Source organism: Rhinoraja longicauda, chromosome 23 (genome assembly GCF_053455715.1).
Source record: "Rhinoraja longicauda isolate Sanriku21f chromosome 23, sRhiLon1.1, whole genome shotgun sequence".
NCBI classification, from domain to species: Eukaryota; Metazoa; Chordata; class Chondrichthyes; order Rajiformes; family Arhynchobatidae; genus Rhinoraja; species Rhinoraja longicauda.
In genome coordinates, this window is record NC_135975.1 from 25,782,731 (window position 1) to 25,793,601 (window position 10,871).

Consider the following 10,871-nt stretch of genomic DNA (forward strand, 5'->3'; position numbering starts at 1 on the left):
TTCACTCGAGGTTGGTGATATGATACAGGACAGACCAAAGATATTTCCTTCGTTAACATTAGGAATTATTTCTGTATAGAGCACCAAAGATATCTTTTCAGATCATTCACCTTTATTAACAAATATTTAAAAAATGAAATTATTTAAGCTTTTAAGTTGCAAGAGAAAGGTTTGATGAGATTTCCTAACCAGAGGTTTTGTAAATGTAAGCATACAACTGAAACCTGAGACACCATATTGGAGAGAGATTAAAGACCAAATGTGATATACAAATCCAGCTGATTATCTGAAACAGTTAAATTTTGTCTTGGGTCCTAAAGCCATATGCGTAGTGGGAAGATGAGGCACTGTAACTTACACCGAGTACTGAACTTTATTGGAACAGTGTTAGAGGCACAGAGTGGAAATGTGGGGAACATTTAAACGACAGACACTTTAATTCTCATAATTAATATATACTACAGTAAATCTGTTTTGCCCTCCACTCTGCTGTGGACCTTCCCTTCCCTTTTCTTATATACTCACTGCCTTTCACGATAATTTTTAGATTTCATTTGTTTCGTTGCAGTGGCACTTTTTCCAAGCATACCCCTTGTTCTTATCCTTTCCTTCCATATTTCAGTCACCATTTGTGTCACTCAATCTCTCCTGGTCTCCAGCCCGTCACATCCTCCCCTATTTCTCTGCACCATCAACTTTGTTTCATTCTAAATTTTCCAGGACTTATAAAATATAATCAGTCTCAAATATTCATTCTTAACAGATGCTGCTTGACCTACCAAGTACTTCCAGTAGTTTCTGCGTTCATTTTTCTAATGTTTGAAATCTGCTAGAGTGGTATAAGAATTGAGTTGACTTTGTGATTTGAATTTGTTTGTTATTTTCCAGAAGAAACATCAACTGTGACATCAACCAGCATTTCTTCCACGACAGGTAAGTGTTGGCTTTTTCAATATATATTTATTTTGCAACCTCAACTCATCACAGTGAAAATCCATTTGTTTTCTTCTCTACCTTTTTGGTATATTCTCACAGGAGGTTATTGTCAAACATATTAAGTACAAACTGTTGCAAATTATTTTAATAGATAAATTGAAACAATTTTCTTTCACTAAAATGTATTAAAATTAGCGGAGGTTTGAATGTTGGTGGCACCTGCTGATTCTATCAAAATATTGTTCATGCTTCTTTCTAGGTGCCTGGCCTAATATTATTTAGATTGCCATTATATATGTCAGTAATCAATTATTCCTGATGTATTTTGCTTCAAACTGATAAAGTTGCCCACCTGAGGAACTTTGCAGCAATTATTCATTCATTTGGTCCAGGTTTGAATGCCTCCATTTTTCTTCAAAATAAATACTTACAGCAATGGCAGTAACCAATGCATTACTTTTCTAAATCACATTTGTAATTTCTCCATGGGCAAACATTGGCTTAGACTTTACTGTTCCCCTTTCCTACTTTTATCATCATGCCTGAATTTGAACATTTCTTTATAAGAATATGATAGGTAACCTCTTTATTCGGGCATGGGAGGAGGCTGTTTGGCCCATTGGGTCCTTTTCAACTTCCAACAGTGCAATGTCATGTCCCCTGCTTATTTCCCTGTAATTCCACAACAGATTCTCTCTCACATCAACTCTCCTTTGATTCTTTTGGTAATGCCCTCCACAAAGGGATAATTTACAATAGACAATTAATCTACGTCTCTGGGTGACAGGAGGAACCCAAGGATGTACAGGGAGCCAATGTAAATTCCATACAAACAGTACCTAATATCAGGATTGAACTTGGATCTCTCAAGCTTTCAGGCAAAGGCGAGGCACAGCCTTCCACAGCTTATTGAGAGTGGTCTTGTTTTCATTATAATCTCTTTCCTGCTTTATCTCTTGATTCTGTTTTATGAATTGACAGCAAACTTAGTCCTTTATCATATATTATCCTGGAGCAGCTACCTTTTTACCATTTCCCTCTTGCCCACCAATTAATTTCTTCTGCATATGGGGTATATCTTTTCACCATATACCGTAGCATGTCCAAAGGTGATATGGGGAGGCAGTGTAACTATTCCAATAATGTTCTTCAATAGCATGCTGAGACCAACCCATCAAAGTGGCTGTTAAAATCATGCAATAGTTAGCGCACAGCTGCAGTCAGCTTCCTGAAAAGTGACATCTCACGTTTGTGCTTTATGCTTTTTCCCCATTGTCCGGTTCTGTACTGACAATTACTGTTTCCCTATCTGATACTTGAAGCTGTTTCTAAATTCAGATCAATCAATAGTTCTCCAAACGTATTGTTATTATTCCCATTTTACTGTTCCCATTTTCTTTTAAACTGTAATTTGGAAGATTCCTTTTGATGCACAACCATGTTTCTCAAATCTTGTTCTTTATATTTATGTTTATATTTTCCACTTTGTATTGTTTTATACAAGTCTGCCTTATGTTTTCTTTCTTTTCCATTACAGGGCCACACTGTTTCGGTGTATGGACTCGTTGGTATAATGAACATCATCCAACAACGTCAAATCCACATGATTATGAATTGTTTGCTTTATATGGCACTCCATTGTGCCCATCCGCTTCTGATACAATTACGAACATTGAGTGCCAAGTTGCCGCTGATCCTTACAGTCCACTAAGTATATCGACAGAAGCTGTGATCTGCAATAAAGATGTAGGATTGACCTGCACACCCTCTAGATATGCTTTAGGCCAACTTTGTCGTGACTACAGAATTAGGGTTTGCTGCGAGCCATCACCCTCAACCATCAGCACAACCGAGTCCACAACCACTTCCACAACTGGTAGGTGATGATATATTCAATAATAATTTGCAGATATTTTTAACACAGGCACTCCCAGAGTACAAATGCACAAGTTATACGTATACACAAGACCAAGTGGACCCGTTGGACCCAAACCTCACCTGCATTGGTGCAGCACCCTCTCCTCCACTTCCCCCTCCTCCTCCCCTCCCCCTCCCCTCTTCTCTCTCTTCCTCCCCTCGCCCTCCCCCCTTCCCCACCCCCCTTCCCTCCCCCTCCCTCCACCCCTCCCCCTTTGCTCCCCTCCTTCCACCACCCTTCCACTCCATCCCCATCAACCCCACCCCTTATCCTCCCTCCCACCCCTTCTCTCCCTCCCATCCCCTCCCTCCCTCCCTAGGAGATAGATTTAAACTTTAAAATGTAAATAACTTTAAAAATATAACACCGATTTCAATTAAACTTCTTCCGTTAGCACCAAAGGTGAGTAAGGTGGGCCTAAAATTGTCATGCTATCCTGTATCGTTTTGCCTGCAGTTCAGGAACAAACAAACACAAACAAACAAACAAGCGTTTTAGCATATAGATATCATTTTCATTCCAAACAAATTGAACGTCTTTCTTATTTTCCAGAAGAAACAACTACCACGGTAACACCAAGCACCACCACCTCCACAACAGGTGAGTGAACGTCTCGGTCAGTGTGTTATTACCAGCTATTAGGGTCTGACATTTTGTTGAATGTAATGGTTTTATTTTGCAGAAGAAACAACAATAACAGAGACCACCACAACTGAGTCTACCACCAGTCCCACAATTGGTGAGTGGCTCCTTCTCCAGTACTTGTTAACAGTCATTTTAAAGGAAGGACAACATTGACCAAACTATGTCCAGCTTGTGCTGGAGTTGAACCACATACAAATGTTACTGCTGAATGTCGTGTTGATCATTGTTGAATTTGCAGTGACTTTTGTTGAAATGTTATTCCACAACTTCTATTCATTTATGTAATATATGCTGATTTTGTAACTTCTCTCAAATGTGTCATTCTTCAAGTTGAATATAAAGGACATGTCTGCATTTGTTTACCGTAGAAAGAACAACAACAGCCACGACCACAACAGAATCTACCGCCAGTCCCACAACTGGTCAGTGATAACTTCTCTCAATGTGCACTCATTGTTTTTTTGTAACACTGCTGAGCTCATATACATCACACACTCATGTTCAGTAGCAGGGCTTGATTCTCCTTGCTTCAAGTTTCGCAATTTCAGCTCAGTAGTTCATGATCCCATTTCAGTCCGTAGGTTTAGTCTTGATGGTCCTCTGGTGCAGGATAGGGTTAGTGCAGCACTGCCAATACTGTGCTATTCTGCTTGAGATTTGTGAGTGTGCTGTCGTGACTGCGGTATATCTTGTGGCCAATGGCGAAGAACAGAAAAATCTTCCCACTACCCTGAATAATACCAGTAATTAACACAAGATTTCTCAGAAAATATTTTTAAGCTTTCTAGTTTATACGGTGAAGATATGAATAAGCAGGTTACGGTGTTCCCTATATTCCAGCTGTGACCATTCTTTAGTACAATTTCTTGCTGTAAGTCCTTTGCAAGATGGGAAGTAATTCCATGATTTTATCTCCACTTTACAGAATCTCTTTTGAAATAGTCCAATTACGATAGACGATAGACAATAGGTGCAGGAGTAGGCCATTCGGCCCTTCGAGCCAGCACCGCCATTCAATGTGATCATGGCTGATCATTCTCAATCAGTACCCCGTTCCTGCTTTCTCCCCATATCCCCTGACTCTGCTATTCTTAAGAGCTCTATCTAGCTCTCTCTTGAATTACCGGCTGAATTTGTCGGTCATTCAAAATCTACTATTCAAAATGGATGATTTAATTGTCCATGAATTTGTTTCTCTTTAGAAGAAACATCTCCAATAACAAGCACAACTAAGTCCACAACCACTTCCACAACTGGTGGGTGGTGATATTTTCATTTGCAAATCGTTGTAACACAAGCTCCCCAATACATATATATATTATGTTCATGCAAAACAATGTAATGCCTTTATTATTTTCCAGAAGAAACAACTACCATGGTGACACCAAGCACCACTACATCCTCAACAGGTGAGTAATCACCTCTGTCAGTAGGCTATTACCAGCCATTACGTTCAGTCATTCAATTTCAACTTCCACTTGCCCTCAGTTGAATCATTCTTCAAGTTGAATGTAATGGTTTTATTTATAGAAGAAACAACAACAACAACAACAGAGGCAACGACAACTGAGTCTACCACCAGCCCCACAACTGGTGAGTAATGACTTTTATCAGTCATTTTAACACACATATGCTCAACTACAGTATCACTCGTAGGTTGTGACAACGTTGATCACTCTTGCTTTGCTGCGCCACAATTTTACCTCAGCAGTTCATGGGATGTTATCGAATTTCAAAGTCTTGAGATTCAAACTAGAATGGTGCTTTAATGCAACGCAAAGGAACAACAATAATGCCCAAAGTATGTGCTGGAGTGGAAACACATGCAAATATTACTGCTGAATGTCGTATGGACTGTAAATTTGCAGTGATTATGTTGAAATATTATTGCACAACTTCTTTTAATTTGTGCAATATATGTTCATTTTATTACTACTCTCTCAAATGTGTAATTCTTCAAGTTGAATGTAAAGGCCGTGTATGTATGTGTTTACAGAAAAAACTACAACAACAGCGACAACCACAACAGAATCGACCACCAGTCCCACAACTGGTGAGTGATAACTACTCTCAATGTAAATCCATGGGTTTGTATATCACAGCTAGCTCATAGACATAATTTTCAGTCACAGTCCTTTCCCATCCTTTCTTCAATTTCACTTCATCCGCAACAGGTGAGTGATCGCCTCAGTTAGTATGTATTTACTGGCTGTTGGGTTTGGTTGTTCAATTAAAACTTCTACTCATCTTCAGTAAAAGTCTATTAATTTGACCTTTCCGCTACAATTTCCAAAACAAGCATTGGTCTAAATGTTGAATGAAGGATCCTGAAATTTATTTCTACAGTAATTTATTGGAATCCTCTTCTTTAAATGATGGCTACTAAAATCAGGTAGCCTGTGTGAGACTGAATAAAGTGTCTCTCATGGGTAATTAAGCTATGTAATTCATAATAAAAGTGCAGTGGTAGATTTTTTGGTGATTGCCATAATAGGTGGGTGCGCCATACTGAAATGTATTGAGGTCTTGAGAGGGAACCAAAACTGAGAATAAATCGTGCAGGACTATACTATTTTGTTGCTGCTGCATCTCCACTCGTGATGGTTCTGCAGTGAAGAAAATAATTTTTCCATGGCTAAATTATGTTCAAATTTCTCAATAATTTCTCAGCATTACACTTGAATGATCCAACTGATCACAGTATGTTAAATGCAGTTAACACTCTTGCTCACAAAACGATGTTCTTTTCAAAGTAGAGTTTACTTGTCATGCAGATAAATCACCCAGCAAATTTTATTGCTGAATGGAGTATGGTTATAATTTTGAAGCCATTTGCTGAAATTATTCTACACAATCATTTATCGGGTTAATTTTCTACTGCCTTTCATCAAGTTTAATGTAGTGGTCATGAATGTTTTTATTTATAGAAGAAACAATAACAGAGTCAACCATAACTGAGTTTACCACCAGTCACATAACTGGTGGGTGAAGCCTTCATTCAATATTAATTAATGGATATTCCAACGCAACTATCCTTTTAGGCACTGTAAGCTTGAACTTTATTGGCTTGCCACAGTTGTTTCAATTTCAGCGCAGTAGAGTTCTATCCTACTCCAGAGTCTTGAGGGTTCACTCGAGGTTGGTGATATGATACAGGACAGACCAAAGATATTTCCTTCGTTAACATTAGGAATTATTTCTGTATAGAGCACCAAAGATATCTTTTCAGATCATTCACCTTTATTAACAAATATTTAAAAAAATGAAATTATTTAAGCTTTTAAGTTGCAAGAGAAAGGTTTGATGAGATTTCCTAACCAGAGGTTTTGTAAATGTAAGCATACAACTGAAACCTGAGACACCATATTGGAGAGAGATTAAAGACCAAATGTGATATACAAATCCAGCTGATTATCTGAAACAGTTAAATTTTGTCTTGGGTCCTAAAGCCATATGCGTAGTGGGAAGATGAGGCACTGTAACTTACACCGAGTACTGAACTTTATTGGAACAGTGTTAGAGGCACAGAGTGGAAATGTGGGGCACATTTAAACGACAGACACTTTAATTCTCATAATTAATATATACCACAGTAAATCTGTTTTGCCCTCCACTCTGCTGTGGACCTTCCCTTCCCTTTTCTTATATACTCACTGCCTTTCCCGATAATTTTTAGATTTCATTTGTTTCGTTGCAGTGGCACTTTTTCCAAGCATACCCCTTGTTCTTATCCTTTCCTTCCATATTTCAGTCACCATTTGTGTCACTCAATCTCTCCTGGTCTCCAGCCCGTCACATCCTCCCCTATTTCTCTGCACCATCAACTTTGTTTCATTCTAAATTTTCCAGGACTTATAAAATATAATCAGTCTCAAATATTCATTCTTAACAGATGCTGCTTGACCTACCAAGTACTTCCAGTAGTTTCTGCGTTCATTTTTCTAATGTTTGAAATCTGCTAGAGTGGTATAAGAATTGAGTTGACTTTGTGATTTGAATTTGTTTGTTATTTTCCAGAAGAAACATCAACTGTGACATCAACCAGCATTTCTTCCACGACAGGTAAGTGTTGGCTTTTTCAATATATATTTATTTTGCAACCTCAACTCATCACAGTGAAAATCCATTTGTTTTCTTTTCTACCTTTTTGGTATATTCTCACAGGAGGTTATTGTCAAACATATTAAGTACAAACTGTTGCAAATTATTTTAATAGATAAATTGAAACAATTTTCTTTCACTAAAATGTATTAAAATTAGCGGAGGTTTGAATGTTGGTGGCACCTGCTGATTCTATCAAAATATTGTTCATGCTTCTTTCTAGGTGCCTGGCCTAATATTATTTAGATTGCCATTATATATGTCAGTAATCAATTATTCCTGATGTATTTTGCTTCAAACTGATAAAGTTGCCCACCTGAGGAACTTTGCAGCAATTATTCATTCATTTGGTCCAGGTTTGAATGCCTCCATTTTTCTTCAAAATAAATACTTACAGCAATGGCAGTAACCAATGCATTACTTTTCTAAATCACATTTGTAATTTCTCCATGGGCAAACATTGGCTTAGACTTTACTGTTCCCCTTTCCTACTTTTATCATCATGCCTGAATTTGAACATTTCTTTATAAGAATATGATAGGTAACCTCTTTATTCGGGCATGGGAGGAGGCTGTTTGGCCCATTGGGTCCTTTTCAACTTCCAACAGTGCAATGTCATGTCCCCTGCTTATTTCCCTGTAATTCCACAACAGATTCTCTCTCACATCAACTCTCCTTTGATTCTTTTGGTAATGCCCTCCACAAAGGGATAATTTACAATAGACAATTAATCTACGTCTCTGGGTGACAGGAGGAACCCAAGGATGTACAGGGAGCCAATGTAAATTCCATACAAACAGTACCTAATATCAGGATTGAACTTGGATCTCTCAAGCTTTCAGGCAAAGGCGAGGCACAGCCTTCCACAGCTTATTGAGAGTGGTCTTGTTTTCATTATAATCTCTTTCCTGCTTTATCTCTTGATTCTGTTTTATGAATTGACAGCAAACTTAGTCCTTTATCATATATTATCCTGGAGCAGCTACCTTTTTACCATTTCCCTCTTGCCCACCAATTAATTTCTTCTGCATATGGGGTATATCTTTTCACCATATACCGTAGCATGTCCAAAGGTGATATGGGGAGGCAGTGTAACTATTCCAATAATGTTCTTCAATAGCATGCTGAGACCAACCCATCAAAGTGGCTGTTAAAATCATGCAATAGTTAGCGCACAGCTGCAGTCAGCTTCCTGAAAAGTGACATCTCACGTTTGTGCTTTATGCTTTTTCCCCATTGTCCGGTTCTGCACTGACAATTACTGTTTCCCTATCTGATACTTGAAGCTGTTTCTAAATTCAGATCAATCAATAGTTCTCCAAACGTATTGTTATTATTCCCATTTTACTGTTCCCATTTTCTTTTAAACTGTAATTTGGAAGATTCCTTTTGATGCACAACCATGTTTCTCAAATCTTGTTCTTTATATTTATGTTTATATTTTCCACTTTGTATTGTTTTATACAAGTCTGCCTTATGTTTTCTTTCTTTTCCATTACAGGGCCACACTGTTTCGGTGTATGGACTCGTTGGTATAATGAACATCATCCAACAACGTCAAATCCACATGATTATGAATTGTTTGCTTTATATGGCACTCCATTGTGCCCATCCGCTTCTGATACAATTACGAACATTGAGTGCCAAGTTGCCGCTGATCCTTACAGTCCACTAAGTATATCGACAGAAGCTGTGATCTGCAATAAAGATGTAGGATTGACCTGCACACACTCTGGATATGCTTTAGGCCAACTTTGTCGTGACTACAGAATTAGGGTTTGCTGCGAGCCATCACCCTCAACCATCAGCACAACCGAGTCCACAACCACTTCCACAACTGGTAGGTGATGATATATTCAATAATAATTTGCAGATATTTTTAACACAGGCACTCCCAGAGTACAAATGCACAAGTTATACGTATACACAAGACCAAGTGGACCCGTTGGACCCAAACCTCACCTGCATTGGTGCAGCACCCTCTCCTCCACTTCCCCCTCCTCCTCCCCTCCCCCTCCCCTCTTCTCTCTCTTCCTCCCCTCGCCCTCCCCCCTTCCCCACCCCCCTTCCCTCCCCCTCCCTCCACCCCTCCCCCTTTGCTCCCCTCCTTCCACCACCCTTCCACTCCATCCCCATCAACCCCACCCCTTATCCTCCCTCCCACCCCTTCTCTCCCTCCCATCCCCTCCCTCCCTCCCTAGGAGATAGATTTAAACTTTAAAATGTAAATAACTTTAAAAATATAACACCGATTTCAATTAAACTTCTTCCGTTAGCACCAAAGGTGAGTAAGGTGGGCCTAAAATTGTCATGCTATCCTGTATCGTTTTGCCTGCAGTTCAGGAACAAACAAACACAAACAAACAAACAAGCGTTTTAGCATATAGATATCATTTTCATTCCAAACAAATTGAACGTCTTTCTTATTTTCCAGAAGAAACAACTACCACGGTAACACCAAGCACCACCACCTCCACAACAGGTGAGTGAACGTCTCGGTCAGTGTGTTATTACCAGCTATTAGGGTCTGACATTTTGTTGAATGTAATGGTTTTATTTTGCAGAAGAAACAACAATAACAGAGACCACCACAACTGAGTCTACCACCAGTCCCACAATTGGTGAGTGGCTCCTTCTCCAGTACTTGTTAACAGTCATTTTAAAGGAAGGACAACATTGACCAAACTATGTCCAGCTTGTGCTGGAGTTGAACCACATACAAATGTTACTGCTGAATGTCGTGTTGATCATTGTTGAATTTGCAGTGACTTTTGTTGAAATGTTATTCCACAACTTCTATTCATTTATGTAATATATGCTGATTTTGTAACTTCTCTCAAATGTGTCATTCTTCAAGTTGAATATAAAGGACATGTCTGCATTTGTTTACCGTAGAAAGAACAACAACAGCCACGACCACAACAGAATCTACCGCCAGTCCCACAACTGGTCAGTGATAACTTCTCTCAATGTGCACTCATTGTTTTTTTGTAACACTGCTGAGCTCATATACATCACACACTCATGTTCAGTAGCAGGGCTTGATTCTCCTTGCTTCAAGTTTCGCAATTTCAGCTCAGTAGTTCATGATCCCATTTCAGTCCGTAGGTTTAGTCTTGATGGTCCTCTGGTGCAGGATAGGGTTAGTGCAGCACTGCCAATACTGTGCTATTCTGCTTGAGATTTGTGAGTGTGCTGTCGTGACTGCGGTATATCTTGTGGCCAATGGCGAAGAACAGAAAAATCTTCCCACTACCCTGAATAATACCAG